We start from the raw sequence: 16,179 nt of genomic DNA on the forward strand, positions 1-16,179 counted from the left end.
AGCGCTCAGACGCTTTAGAAAGGCTGGAAACGCTATGCAGTACTGAATTAACGTGAACTCATTACAATGATTATGAAAAGACATTTCTGCCGCAACATATACTTTAAATGTTTTGGAACAGAGAGTAAATCACATTTACTTAAGAAAAAATATGACTGCTTTAAATCGGATGACTACACCTGTACAATCATGAAGTCGTGGATTTAGGCGCTTCTTCATACTGAAAAAGCGTTTCCAGCACACCTCAAGCGATCAAACGCTTCAGAAAGGCTGGAAACACTATGTAGTATTGTCTTAACGTGAACTAATTATAATGATAATAAACAGACATTTCGGCCTTAAAATATCCTTTATATGTGTGGGAACAGAGAGTAAATCACATTTACTTAAGGAAAAATATGACTACTGTAACTTGGTTGACTACACCTGTACAATCATGAAGTCATGGATTTAGGCTCTTCTTCACACTGAAAAGCCCTTTCCAGCGCTCCACAAGCGCTCAGACGCTTTTGAAAGGCTGGAAACGCTATGAAGTATTGTCTTAACGTGAACTTATTGTTATGACATTTCCGCCATAGAATATTCTTTATATGTGTTGGAACAGACAGTAAATATAAAAAAATATAATTACTTCGACTTGGGTGACTCCACCTATGCAATCATGAAGTCGTGGATTTATGTGTTTCATCGCACTGAAAAGGCGTTTCCAGCACTCCACAAGCACTCAAATGGTATAGAAAGGCTGGAAACGCTATGAAGTATTGTCTTTATGTGAACTTATTATAACGATTATAAACAGACATTTCCGCCGTAAAATATCCTTTATATTTTTTGGAACAGACAGTAAATCACAAATCATGAAGTCGTGGATTTATGCGCTTCTTCACACTGAAAAAGCCTTTCCAGCACTCCATAAGCGCTCAGACGCTTTCGAAAGGCTGGAAACGCTATGCAGTATTGTCTTACCGTGAACTCATTATAATGATCATAAACAGACATTTCCGCCATAAAATACCCTGTACATTTTTTGGAACAGACAGTAAATCACATTTGCTTAAGAAAAAAATATGACTACACCTATACGATCATGAAGTCGACATTTCTGCAATAAAATATCCTTTATATGTGTGGGAACGTACAGTAAATCACATTTTCTTAAGAAAAAATATAACTATTTTAACTTATGTGACTACACCTTTATAATCATGAAGTCGAGGACCTAGGCGCTTCCTCACACTGAAAAGGCCTTTCCAGCACTCCACAAGCCCTCAGACACTTTAGAAAGGCTGGAAACGCTATGCAGTATTGTCTTAAAGTGAACTTATTATATTGATTATAAACAGACATTTAGCTAGTGTCTTAGCTATTGTTTTTACTTTTTACTTTTGTACTTTTATCTTTCTATCTTTCATCATTCTTTTTATTTATTATTGTCAATTAATTGTCTTACATCTATTTCTTCTATTTCATTAATTTGTTTTCATTTATTTTATCCTTATCTGCTCTGTTGCTTGATAAGTTGTTATATTGTAATTTTAATCGTTTACTGATTTAACCGTTTATTGGTACCTTTTTATTATTAAATTTTACTTTTATTAGTAAAAGATTAGGCGGCAGAAGGATAAGCGGTTTAGATGATGGATGTATGTAGTAAAAGATTTTTATTATTTAATTATAGCATTTTATTTATTTAATTTACTGTACAACTTCTCAAACCCTGATCTTTTTAATCACTGTGTCCACTCACTGTCCACTCCATTAAACGCTCCTGCCTTGTCAGTCCACTTGGTAGATGTAAAGTCAGAGAGGATACCTCATCTGCTGCTGCACAGTTTGTGTTGGTCATCCTCTAGTCACAGGACACTGTTGGAAGGATATTTTTGGTTGGTGGACTATTCTCAGTCCAGCAGTGACACTAAGGTGTTTAAAAACTCCAGCAGCACTGCTGTGTCTGATCCACTTAGACCAGTGCAACACACACTAACACACCACCACCAGATCAGTGTTAATGCAGTGCTGAAAATGATCCACCACCCAAATAGTACCTGCTCTGTGAGGGTCCATGGGGGTCCTGACCACTGAAGAACAGGGTAAAAGGGGGCTAACAAAGTATGCAGGGAAACAGATGGACTACAGTCTGTAATTGTAGAACTACAAAGTGCACCCATATAGTAAGTGGAGCTGATAAAATGGACAATGAGCGCAGAAACAAGGAGGTGGTCATAATGTTATGCCTGATCAGTGTATACACATTACACTTCTATCTTCACTCGTAGATTCGTCAGTGCATCATTCTCAGCACTGCAGTGATGCCTGTGTGTGTTTGTTCACACATATACATACATATATATACATATATATATATATATTATATTATTATATATATATATTATAGATATTAATATATCATATATAGGCCAGTTTATTAGGTACATTTAGGAGCACTTTCTACGTCTACTTCAAATTGACACACTACCTCAAAGATTTTTTTTTCATATTTTGTTGTGAGCTTTACAAATACAAGACATATCAATGATATATAATTATTAATTCAATGTTCTTAGAGAAATCAAAATACAATTATCCATTATACGTCAGCTATAATTCGTTTCAGCATTTTGGAATGAACCTCTTAAGTCACAAACTGTAATCCATCTGTTTCTCTGTATACTTTGTTAGCTCCCTTTTACCCTGTTCTTCCATGGTCAGGACCCCCAGAGAGCATGTATTATTTGGGTGGTTGATCATTCTCAGCACTACAGTGACATTCAGTCAGGTTAACGTTAACCTCATGTAAGTAGCTACACATATAAACATAACATAACTAAGCACACACCACTTTCCTTCTGAAATCTGCCTCTTTGAGTTGGTGTTCGATGTTGTAGAGGTCTTCTTTGGTCTGTGCTACATTTAGCTCTAAAGTTGTCTCTCCCTCCCTTTGTCTCCCCTGGCTCTTCTGCAACAGAAGTAGCATCTCCCTCTGGTTTGCAGCCAGAGTCTTTACTTTTTGAAGTGGAATTTGAAGTGTTTCTGAAAGTAAAAAGCAATTTTTTACATAGCACTGTAATTCCCTGCATACAAAATACTTTTGTCTTTGTATGTACATTTATCTTCATCTTTTTTTTCTCAAACATTTTGGCGAAAGGCCAAATTAATTTCTCACGTGGAATCAACAAAATATAATCCAAATAACTTTTCCTAAGGGTGTTCGGAATTGGCTTTACATTTAGTCACATTTCAATGGTCTTCATTTGTAGTGAATTCACAAATATACCTTGAAATCTACTCTGTATTGGAGGCTCCCAAGTAGTTCTTGCCCATGATGGTCCACCATCTAAATCATATCATAAATATTCTGCTAACACAAGATTCTGTGTTAACATTACTATTTTAAAGCAAGTGTTTAAATAAGTTTTAAAATAAACTTTTCTACCATTGATTAAGTCTTGTGCCACAGCCATGGAGTGTGATGTGTCTGGTAGTTCATTTTCTGCAAGCCAGACATTAACATACTGTGGGTAACTTTTAATGGTAAAAAGCAACAGATGCAACCAAATTGCTATATGTGCATATTTACCAGCTATGCTCCTAGTGTGGCCCCTGTCCTGCATTTTTTTTTTTTAGTTTTCCCCGCTATAACAAACCTGGGCACATATTCAGAGCATTTCAGAGCAGGAGTGCTGATCTAGGATCTGTTTCTGTTACTAAAATCATTGTAAACAAGACATGGTCCTAAACCAGCACTCATGCTCTTAGAAATGCTGTGAACATGGGTGATTTCAACAAATTAGCTTAGTATCCTGATTTAAAGCGGCTATGGTAGTGCAGGGAAAACATTTTTTTGTCCAAGACAAAGGAACTCCAGGGGATTCATTTATAAAGCCCAAAGTGAGCAATGCCCAGAGTGTCTATGAATTCCTCTGCTATTAGACTGGTATGACTTTGGGTTTAAGTTAACTGAGAAATACTGCTTTGAGAAATACAAATTTGAAAACTACTTTGTTATTGGTTCAGTTTTACCATCAATAAAATCTCATGCCAGGGTGGGGTGTAAAGGTCAGTGTTTGGCTTTGTCTATTTGGGCATATGAGAATAATATGTAAAAGTGAAACTTTAAAAAAAGAAAATTATAGGACTTGAACTGTCATGCATGTTGGTTTTCTGTTATATATTAGGATTTTGGAATCACTTACGATCGATTCTGGTTTTCCTGTACACAGGATGGTGACTGGCGGGTGTGGGAAGCTTAGCTTGTTTCTATACAACTGCTTGAGACCTGAATATAAAATTATATGATGAAAGGGGAAATGTTCAATGTTCAAAATAGACTGTTCAACTTGATTTTTGAAATAACTAAGTCAGGACACTGGAAAAAAATATACTGCCACGCCTTCATCTGTCTTTTGCCGTGGGATTTCAGAAGTTGCCTATAGTCAAGGAACAGGTCCATCTAAATAGCACATACATTTTTAAAACAATGCGTTCAGCCATATTGGATTGGTATGTAGTTTTAGTGAGTTATCACGCATACCTTGAAATTTTTTCTTAGTTGGAGGCTCCCAAGTATCCTTTGTTTGCAAAGGTCTCTCATCTAAAAAGGTCATACAACATAAATGTACTGATAAGACAGCCTGTATTAAAGCTGGATGTGATATTGCTCTGACCTGTTTTTCTGTTTCATTTCAGCAGTACACAGATATATGTGTGTGTGTATATATATATATACACACACACACACACACACACAGAATACCCAGTGTGTCATTTCTGGTAAGTTGTCTCCTACCCTCACTGCTGTCTCCATATTTGATGGGTCTTTTGGTGGCCTTTTTGGATGCATGATCTCTTTGTCACTTTCCACAGTATATCTGTACTCCACAGTTCAGCTCCATCTGAGGGCTTTCTCGAAGTTATCAAAATATCAAAAGGTAACAGTGATATAGAAATAAACTGTAATAGGTTTAATCCACACCAGCCCATCTAGGGTCTGTCTGGTCACGTCATAAAGCTGATGAGTCAAGCTTCAAAAATTATTTGCTAAAAAAAGAGTTTAGAGAACATTGAGAGTTTGCATGGTTTTATCAAATTGAAGTTCTATAATGGAAAAAGTGAATATCCATGGCAGCCATCACTGAATTAAAAAGCCTTTATTGTAGGACTGCCCTGGACAAAAAATCTTTCAACACATTCCAGCATGAGTCAGCTTCTAGGAAATTAAATCTTCCTTCGTGTGAAACTTGTCAAAAGAATTTTTGTCCATAGCCATCCTCCAGTATAGGCTTTTTATTCAGTGAAGAGTGCCATGGATATTTTTTCTCAAGCTTTTGAAGACCAATTCATAAAACACTTTCAACATTTATTTCCCTTGCATTAGAATTCTTTATGATTTTGTACTTTTTTTGCAGTGATCTATAATGTATCAGGACAGGCTCAAGTGAGCTTGTGTGGAATTCACAAATAGTGATGTACAAACAGTCAACTGATCAAATAATGTGTTTTATCACTCTTCCCTTTAGTTTGTAAGGGCATAAACACTACAACACTATACACATTAAAACAAGTGAAAGCAGTATGAATGTTGTATTGGCCACCACATTTACACAGAGAGCAGGATGTTATGCATAGATGTTGTGCATGCTTGGAAGCTCAGCTTTACCTGTTGTGGCAAAGACATGGATTTTTCTGGAAATCCAGCTGTGTTCATCTGGGATCTCCTCCTTTTTCGCCCTTTTGGTAGGATTGTTTGGTGGCCAGTAACTCTACTGTTGCTGAAATACATGCAGTTTGTTCACAGCTATATTATTTATTTTTGAGGTTATATGCAGAACAGCTGTAGAAAGAGAATTAGATTGTTATAATGGTTACAGTTGTGACACTTATTGTTATATTATTATCTGACATACCCCATTTTCTTCATAGGTCCGGCACTGAGTCACGATGCCAACTAGATTCTCTTCAGTAAATTCCACAATGTAGTACACGCTGTAGAAAAGAGAATATGTCAAACAGTTACTTAACACACATACATTATAAGGGTTGCACAATTATTACAAGGGTTGCACAATTTTTTAAATCAAATTCAATATCATTTCCACTGCACAGCAACACACTCAAATATGGCAAAATTAATACATATTCAAAATGCTTGGTGGAAAATCAATCATGGATATACAGTTTGAGATTGCACAGTCTTTTTGGTCTCTTTGATTTTATCAGTTCTGACATCCTCTAGCCCTTAATCAGCATTCAGTTCCTGACTGCAGGACTGCTATTGGCTAAATACTTCCAGTTGAATCTGAAACTAAAGTAGTTTGAAATACACAGTGACTTTTTTCAACACAGTCTTTAGGCATCATCTTAGAACTGAATACATATAATAATAAAAAATAAGACATTTTCAGACATTATCTTTTTGAAAAAAGAAACGTGACCCATTTTGAAAGATCTATTTTAAGAACCTTGATTTCATTAAAATTACTTACATATTCTTCTAAGGTTTCTCCTTCTTTCCTACAATGAAATTATTTCGTTACACCTGACGTAAGTTGCCCGTGAATGTTGTTTTATCTCCCATGTGCACCCTGATGGCTTTTTTTTTGTTTTCAATTTTCTTATAGGTGATCCACCTCATTGTAGTGTTACTTTTTTTTGTAGCTGAATGCCCCAATGAGAAATGAGGTGCATGGATCCATGAAGAGTGTTGCTGGATGATGGTATGCTCTATAAAAGAACCTTTCCATCTGTCTCCATCTCATCTACAATCTTGCAGCTTTCCCCATCTTCAAGCAAAAATGCTCTGTCCTTGATGTTTCTTGTTTTTCTTGATAGGTGGCCATGAAGCGGTTCTGATTTTCTCTCTTCCATCCTGTTGCCAATCTGTGCAAGGGGGTGTGTTCCATACCATCCTTCTCATTGTATGCAGGTAAGTTTCAAATTTGAAAGCACTGCAGTTGTCTAATCCATTGAATAATAAAGCATCTTCAGTAATGTGGAGCACTGAGTGAGTGTTGTACACCAGAAATTCTCTCCCATAGAACTCCCGTCCTCTGGTAACAAAGTATTGCAAGAGGTTGTGTGCATATTCTGCATGCTGCTTGACAAGTGAAGGACAAACTAATATGTACATTGCCACACTGAATGCCAGGAAGTGGAGGTACAGGTCATTTCTCAGGATTCCCTTCAACACTATTTTTCCTGTGTAAAGCATGATTTGCCAGTACTCTGTTGCTTTCCATCTCTCAAGCTCATCTAGACCTTGAGGAATATGGGCAAAGGCTGAGGGGATTTCATTTTTTATGAGAAGAAGCCTATTGCTGACCTCTTCTTCTTGGACAGCAGACATCCTAAATCCCTTCTCTCCCCTGCTCCATATGTGAAGAAGCCTTTCCATCACCCCAGACATGCCTGATGCATGTAATCAACTGGAAAGCTTCTCACCATATCAATGGGTAAACTGTGTATTGCCATTGTGATGCTGTGGCTGAATTTGATACCTAAATGAAGCATCTGTGCGCAATGTGAGGTTGTCTGTCTGCTGAAATGTGACCCTTTTAAGCCACTCGCCTTTTTGGTCACGTTTATCACAACCATAATGTTGTATTACGGATAAAGGCTTTTGCCGGAGCATCACACACAATGCAAAGAATGTTAATTCTTAACGTTCTCTCCTTGTACTGAAGGCCACCACTCAACAATTCTTGGAGGTCTGCTACTATGCTACTCGTCCAGAAAATGCAGATTGCTTGGACGCTTGTTTCCACATGTTAATGTTGGGAAGATGGTGATGGGTTTGAGGTGGACAGCACACAGGACAGGCCACATAATTTTCCCTGAGCTCTTGAACAATGACAGCCCATCAACATTGAAAGACAGGTTAATTGTGTCAAAGGCACTGACAGATATTCAGCAGGGTACTTGTCCAGGGTATCCAGCATCTTCTGACACAGCTTGTAATGCAGGTACTCCATGCCAGACTTCTGGATTGTGGTTACATGCCTTGGTGTTTTAAGAAGAGTACGAGCCGAAGAGGGAAGTTCAGGGTAGCCATTTTTCTGAAGAATCTTCAACATCTGATCAAGAGCATTGTTCTTCACTTGGTATGCTGAAGCCCAAGTTGCAAGGTCAGTTGCTAGAGATGAACATGACGTATGTTCTTCCCAGTCTGATTCTTCACATTTATTTTCTTCAAGGTCCATGTCATCCTCCATGTCTGTATCTTCCCATGTGCACGATCCCCCAGCATGGTGAGGGGGTGAACTGTGTTCAGTGTCCTCCATGTAATTAGAGGTATCAAAAGGGTCACTCAGATATTCTGAAAGCAAATCATCGTGATCATAATTCATAGTTGGCTGTTCTGTCTGACTGACACACACACACACACACATACATATACATACATTATATATATATATATATATATATATATATATACACACATCACACACATATATATATATATATATATATATATATATATATATACACACACACACATACATACATACATACATATATATATATATATATATATCATATATATATATATATATATATATATATACACATACATACAAACACACACACTGGGTTGGGATGTAACAATAATATTTTGGGAAAACATATTCAGAACATTTTCAAAAGAATACTTTTAGAATATTTACATACTTACTATTCTTACTACAATTAAAAAAAGTATACCATGTTTAAAAGAAAAGTGTCTATTTTTAAATCAGCACAGCGTGTAAAGACAGCATCTAAAGAAGAACTCAAGACAGCATCTCTACAAACACTGAAGTTCCTTTTTAAGCCAGAGTGGACTGATAAATCACTGTGATGAGCCAGCTATTAATCTGAGCATTAGTAAACTTTTGAGGAACGACTGAACTAAGTAGTGGATATGTTCTGGAGTGATAAGCTAAGCTTTGGCATTGTACTGGAGTTGTATATGCATTCTGTGGCAAGTTATAAACATATCATTAAATAAAAATCACATTGCTACCCACTTTATAATCAAATTTGCAAGACTTTGTTATTGGTATATGGCAGATTGTTGTCTTAGGTCATAAAATGGCACTAGGATTAAGGTAGCAGCAGTGGGATTATGACAGCAGCAGTGGACTGAGTTTTAAATAGTATACATTAATATTGTTTTAAGAATTTAATATATTTTGTGCTGGCTTCTATGCTTAGGGTAGTGTTTATATCTGTCTGGAAAACATTCACCAAATCTGGCAACTCTGCAGATAACGTCAGCTCGCTGTGCAGAGACACGCCCAGCAGAAGAGCAGGATGCCACGAAGTTTAGGAACGAGATTAGAGCACAAGTATATCTCTGCAGACCGGAGACCAGCAAAGGGGAGGCACTCACACCACAAGCGGGTGGATACCAGCAAGTGGGAGGTTTCTGTGTCATCATAAAGCTTTTTACCGGAACAGCCAAAACCATAGAATTTCTTCATGTGGAAACAAGCGTTGCAGAAGAAAGCAGTTGCTATTTTTTGCACATCTGTTAAGGCATTTTAGCGTCCTTTTAAAAATCGTCTTTGTTATTTAATAAATAGTAAAAAAGCAGAATACGTCTTTTTTTGCCATGTGGCCTCTGTCAATTTTAAATCATTCATTTTCATGCGTTATCCCGCTGCATTGACGCATTATTCTACTTTAATGTACTATATGTTCCAGAGAGCATATTATGAAATGCAAAAATTCATCTCCTATTAAAAAATGGGCTAATGAAAAATGTCTTGCGATCTTCAGCTGTCACAATGAAAAACACTGACGATTAAAATGTGTCAAGTGGTTACATATGACTAAAATGTAAAACATAAGCACAGTAATTGCCAGAACAAAATTGATCAGTTGTGTTCATGTAAGACAAATTTCAATTTAGATATAGTATTAGTATATCTGAACACGTTATTTCAATCATAAGTTTGATGTTTGCACTGTTATGTACTTGTACTTTATTATTTCCACCTACCTTGCACCTACACTCTGACCTTTTACCAGAAACACCTACCAAACAAGATATCAGGAATATCTTAACTGAAAAAATGCTACACTAATATAAATAATCATTATCATATTTGGAAAGAATTTAACATTAATATTTCTAAACATGTGAGAATCTATTTTCTCTCTTTTTCTATCCCTCAACAAAAGGAAGTTCACTTTACGATCCTCAGTGATATTTACCCTTCCAAAGAATTTCTTAGACTGAGGTTTAATATTGACATTAACAACTGTTAACTCTGTGTATGCAATATTGAAAACACTGAACATATATTTCTACACATGTAATTACTCAGACGTTTTCTGGAATGAATTATGTATTGGGCTTTCATCCAAAAATACTGACAGAAAAGTTTATTTATAACAATGTTAAATTTGTTTGTTTTTAAGAGAGGAGTGCAAATGTCATTATTTAGTTAATAACGTTCATAATTGCAAAACCTTTCATGTACAAAAGAATATTTTTGAAAAACCCTTCATATTTCTCTGTATTTAAGGCAGAACTGAAAAATGTTTCTAGGCACTCTTAACACGGTCTCATTCACGAATGGCAAAAAGCCGGTAAAGCAGTTTAAGTAAAATTATCTACACTCTTAAAAAAGATTGGTCTTCATGGGTTCTTTAATGAAGAAAATGGTTCTAAATAGCACCATCTGTTATTGTTATGATATGAGCTTGTGACAATGCAGAACACTTTTTGGTGCTATACAGAGCCCTTTTCAAAAAGGTTCTATATAGACCCATCTACAGTACATTCTTTATCAATCCGAGGAATGTTTCACAATGCCAAGAACCCTTTAATCATGTAAATGGTCGTTAAGTGTTCATGGTTCAATATAGATCCATTTTATTTACTAAAGAACCCATGAAGAACCATATTTTTTAAGTGTGTACTTTAGTAACATGAGTGATTAAGTATTGAATCTATTCCCTTTTTGTGTTTCTAAATGTTTTTCTTAATCTGTTTATGCAATCCTCTGGTTTGACTAATATGACTAATTATTTGTGTGTACATTTGAATCAGTTAAAAGAAAAAAAACACCATGTAGGTGGTTTGTAGATTTACAGTTGCAGAATTTAGCTCATCACTTGCTGTACAGTTTATAAGCCTCTCTCTACTCTGTTTATTAAAACTGGAACCACCATACGACCACCACTGACCAGACATTACTTGGGTGGTTGTCAAACAGCAGCAGAGCAGTGACAGTGACATGGTAGTGTGTGGGGTGCTGGTGTGAGTGTGTCAGACAGCAGTGTTGCCAGAGTTTCAACTTACTGGCCACTTTATCAGACACACCTGCTTCGTTGGTGTATTTTTTAGTTGTACAGCTAGCAACTCTAGCTGATCCTTATCACCTTTTGTGTTAAAAAGTTAACTGTATATACTTCATATACTTTAGAAGAATTTCCCCCTGGGAGTAATAACGTGATTTATCTATCTATCTATAGTTCTGTCACAGTTTCACTGTCTGGACGATATCAACATATCACAATGCATTTCATGGTGCTGTTAAGTCTTTATTTATTATTTTTTGAAAGCTGATGAGATCACACACTTCTGTTTGGCATTCATGGGCTTAAACCAGTGGTTCTCTACCCTAGTCCTGTGATACTCCCAGCCCTGCACACTTTAGTTTCCACTGATAAGTTGGACCAGGTGTGACAGAACAGTAAAAAAGACTCAAATGTGCACAGCAGTATTCCAGGACCAGAGTTGGAAAACAGTGGCTTAGGAAAAGGCTCGGAAAAGCTCCCTTCATTCTTACATGGGTTGTACATGTCCAGTTATGAACGGAATACCATTTAATTATTGGATGTTTTTGTCCATAGTCATTTCAGATATATATAAATTGTAGAGTATTTAATGCTTACATTAAGTCAATATTTTGCCCAAGTAACAGAAATACCTTCACTACTCAATATTAAGTAAACAGTGGTCAATTCCCAGTGTAGTATGTGGACTCCTCCACAAACAAAAACAATAAAAAATATAGCCGCAAGCGGCAATGAGCGGGTTCAAGCACGCAACAGCAGTACGGGCCCTTCTGCAGGTTTAGCCCATTAGGCCTATAAAGGCCTCAAGCTTTTCGTTTAGCCCATTAGGCCTAAAAAGACCTCAAGCTGTGGGTCTTATTTATAGGCAGAGTGAATAGAACTGAAAGGAAGTCAGTTTATCAAGACGCCTTCAGTTGCCATAAACAATGAGCAGATGAGAAGGTTCTCAAATACAGCTTAGGTCAAAAACTAAGTGAACGGAGTCCAGAAGTTACAAGGAATTTCAGGGAGGAAGACAGTTGTGTTTATTCCTGTGACTATTGGCTGTAGTGCTGGAAGTATTATTATTTTTATGAAGCATATTAGAGAGCTGCAGTGTGGACTGAAATTGAGTGTGTGCTGTTGAGAACAGCCCTTGGGTGCCTGAAAAGGTCTTATTGTGAAAGAGTGGGAAATGAAGATAGTCGTTAACTAACCTGTTTCCCTGGAGACTGTGGGTGATTAAAGTGTTTTCGCTCTATCAGTGGTTCACTGGACCCCTTGGGTGCCAGACTCAGGATACTGGAGAGTTGCTGCTCTATCAGTGGTTCACTGGACCCCATGGGTCCCAGTCTCAGGATACTGGAGAGTTGTGGGTGTATCAGTGGTTCACTGGACCCCCTGGATGCCAGACTCAGGATACTGGAGAGTGGTTGGCTGATGTGTAGCTTCAGTGGACACCTAGAAAGAAGGATAGAAAATATCAGCAAGTTGTTAAAGTAATGTTTGTCTCACTTGAGCTCTTGTGCGTAACAGTCAGGACAGGGGAGTTGTTGTGTGATCAGTGTTTTGATGTAGGTGTTGGTTGTGAAGTGTATGATTCCAGAGAAATGCTGGCTGAGTTACAGCTATAATCGTGTGTTGAGAGACAGAAGAGAGGGAGAGTTGTTGACTTTAGTTATGGTGTTATGAACTTAGAAATGAAGAGACAAAGTTGTGTTAAGTACAAGTACAAGTCATGTGTCATTATTTTGTTATGTACTATGAATATTTTTAGGAGTTGTGCAGTAATTACTGTAAAAGTCTTTTTGCTGAATGATGTCTACTTGGTTAAGCATTTTAGTTTGTGATTTGTATGAGCATAATGTCTAAAAGGGGTGGCATTAGTGTAGAGGGAGCCTGTGTGTGTAGAGCTGCAAATGAAGGCAATGTGATCAATAGTGTGGAACAGTTAAGAAAAATGTATGTTTTAGTAAGAAATGTGAAAACTGTAAGGGAAATAGGTTGTCACTGAAAGATGGGTGGGTCAATATGACATTTTGGACATTAAAGTAATGCAAATTGGAAATACCAAGTAAGAGAAATATAGAAGTAAATGAAGTGACAATGAATGTATTAATAATCAAAAATAATGTGTGTATAAGTAATGTAAAGTGGTAAAGGTGTAAGAGTAGTGGATGTGACAATTTAGACAATTTAAGGCAATTATTATAAAAGGTAGTGTGCATGAGAGTGTATCAGTGTTAATCCATGACAATTTATATTTGAGAAACAAGTGTTCTAGCAGGGTGGAATATTCTGTAATGGTGTGACAGCTGTAGTGAAAGTTAGGTTGTGCTTTGTATGAAATAAATTAGGAAGTTGTAGTGTAAATAGTGATGAAGTGTGTACATGTAACTGTGTTGTGTACTAAAGTCCTAGGATGGCAAACTTAGTCTGATTGAGAATTGTTGCTTCATTGGTGGTTCCAGACTCAGGACACTGGAGAGCTGATCAATGGATGCTTTGGATGGTAGACTCAGTATACTGGAGGTTTTGGCTGATATGTTGCTTCAGTGGACACCTACAGGCAAAGATGAAATGGAAGACATCAGAGAGTTGTTTTCATGTGTAGCTCAATGGAGTGATTTTGGGATTGTGAATGTAGGCCAATGTTTGTAACGTGTATGTAGTATGTAATATGTTCATAATAGTTTATTTGATTGTATGTGAATTTGAACTGTATGTTGCTTGAAATATTTGAACATAATGTGTTGGCAGTGATGGGTTGAAAACGCAGGACACATGGGAAGTTAATATGTGGTATTTGTAAAGATAACAAATAATGACTGCAGTGAACGTGTTTAACATGATTATATGAAGATGCATCGTAGGCTATTCTACTGAAAGCATGCTATAAAAATTTTGTGTGTTTTGGGGTACAAAGGACATATTTCAAAAATGTACATGGTATCACGTAAAGTAATGTAAGTTAGTTACTGACAGTTCTGAAATTAACGAATGAATGAAGATATAAGCAAATATTAGCAACTGGGTTATTAGAACAAAGTGTCTATGAATTGCGTTGATAAAAGTGAACTGAATGCTCAACAGAGCAGTTTTCTGATAAGGAAATATGTTGTATATGAGAACACAGTAAAGTTTACATAGAGAAAAATAAGGTGAGGTTGATGCTATGAAAGGTCGTGTAGGTATTAGTAACGCTAGCTAGCTTATTGTATAGCTTACTGTATACGGTGTTCCGCAGTTCTGAAGAGGGGTAAAGAAGCCTAAAAAATGTTCACAACACACAAGATGTGCGGAAACGCTCAGCTTCAGCAAGTAGATAAACATAGGCGTACGAGCAGCTACATGCTAAGTTCCGCAGTGGAGACTTAGCACTGGAGATTTGGACAAACGGGTAAGTGAATACTTGATAGTATATTACATTTTGTACAGAAAGTTTTAGCATGTTTAAGGAAAAACAACTTACTTTACACCGGAGAACTGTGTTGATCGTTGAATAGGGTTTGCGCTGAAAAAACCCATGTGACCCATGACCTCTGAAGCTTATGGATACAATCACGTGATATCGTTGAAAAACGTATTCAATATAAACGAACCGGTAGTTGTTCATGGTTTTAAGGCAACTTAAATGTGAAATAATAAGGAAAGGTTATTTCTGTATAGTTGTGTAGACCTTATAAGAGGAGTTTTGCGAAATATCAGCTGTAAAGATGACCTGTAAGGTGATATAACTCAAAAGTCATGTTTAGTAATTACCTGTAGTGCTTTACAAACAAATTAGGTTATTTTAAATGCGTTGGAGATCAAGATTTAGTAGAGTCAATTTAGCAGAGCGAAGTTATAAGTGCAGTTCACCTTTTTAACCACTAGATGTCATTTATGTACATGGTTTTAAACGCAGAGAAAGGAACCTTTTTCGATAGAAGTTCAAACAAAGCTTCGCTGGTTCAGGAAGCTTCGCTTTACAGTTACTAGGCAGCAAAAATATGTGTTTTATCAGCTTTATAGGTACAGGAGCGGAGTAAACGGCAGAAAAGAAAGGAAAGAAGTAAAGTAAGTGTTTTTGAGGTAAAAGTTAGTGAAAAGCGTTCAGGAAGTGGTTCGTACATATTATAAAAGAACAATTTTAGGATATATATTTTTATGTTGTGGGTTCAAGAAAGCATCAAAATATTGTGTAAATTATATTTTGTCAAATATATTGTAGGCTACAGTTGAGGAGCTCAAAGGTGCATTAAAGAAAATTTGGTTTTATTTTAGTTAAGTTATATTATTAGATTATCTGGATGAGTTTATGTAGAAGTGTGTAGTGGTTTATTAATTCTTATTAGTATTATTTGAATTTTACAGCAATAGATCACTGAACATTAAGATTGTGTGTTTGTAGTGCATTATAGGACATGAACATAATTTAAAGTTTATACTGAAAGAAACGTAATAATCCAAATGTCCACACAAAAGTTAAATTACAACGACTTTATTACAAAAAAAAGTGAACGGCAATTTACTTAAAGGCAAAGCATTGCAAAACAACGATCGAGTAGGAACAGTGACAATTTAACCAAAAAATAAAGACTTTTTAGACGTAAAATTACGAGTTAACAAAACAATAGTATCAAACAGAAATGTACAATGTTCAGAAAGCACGCTAAGAAAGCAAACTCACCTAACAGGCACTAAGAATTGGGAACTCACGAAGACAGTCAGTGTTTGTCGGGCTGAGAGTGTTCAGCTTCCGCGCCGCTTGGGGGCGTTGTGGGCTGGGAGTGATCTCCTGTGGCGGCGCTTGGAGGGGCTGACGGCTCAGAGGGGTCGCCTGCGGCAACGCTTGGAGGGGCTGACGGCTCAGAGTGGTGGGCGCTGCTGGGACCGGTTGCAGCAGATTGAATGATGTTAGTGACGCGGAGC

General features: G+C 36.8%; 1 long non-coding RNA gene across 5 annotated transcripts in view; it reads right to left on the reverse strand.

Moving 5' to 3' along the window:
- The window catches only part of LOC118800238, a 34,495-nt gene extending 19,264 nt beyond the window's left edge, over positions 1–15,231 (reverse strand). Inside the window, exons 1-11 of one of the 5 annotated variants that reach the window (XR_005006195.1) lie at positions 14,738–15,231; positions 13,697–13,828; positions 12,483–12,726; positions 5,904–5,982; positions 5,657–5,768; positions 4,787–4,899; positions 4,532–4,591; positions 4,194–4,276; positions 3,434–3,490; positions 3,275–3,334; positions 2,837–3,030 (exon numbers count right to left, since the gene is read on the reverse strand). This is a non-coding gene — a long non-coding RNA (uncharacterized LOC118800238). Of the gene's footprint in view, positions 1–1,610; positions 1,864–2,836; positions 3,031–3,274; positions 3,335–3,433; positions 3,491–4,193; positions 4,277–4,531; positions 4,592–4,786; positions 4,904–5,656; positions 5,769–5,903; positions 5,983–12,482; positions 13,829–14,737 lie in introns of those variants that run through there. The other 4 variants (XR_005006194.1, XR_005006192.1, XR_005006196.1 and 1 more) reach the window with 4 other exon arrangements.
- Positions 15,232–16,179: the final 948 nt, after the last annotated feature.

The sequence above is a fragment of the Colossoma macropomum genome, unplaced genomic scaffold (genome assembly GCF_904425465.1).
Source record: "Colossoma macropomum unplaced genomic scaffold, Colossoma_macropomum, whole genome shotgun sequence".
Lineage (NCBI taxonomy): Eukaryota > Metazoa > Chordata > Actinopteri > Characiformes > Serrasalmidae > Colossoma > Colossoma macropomum.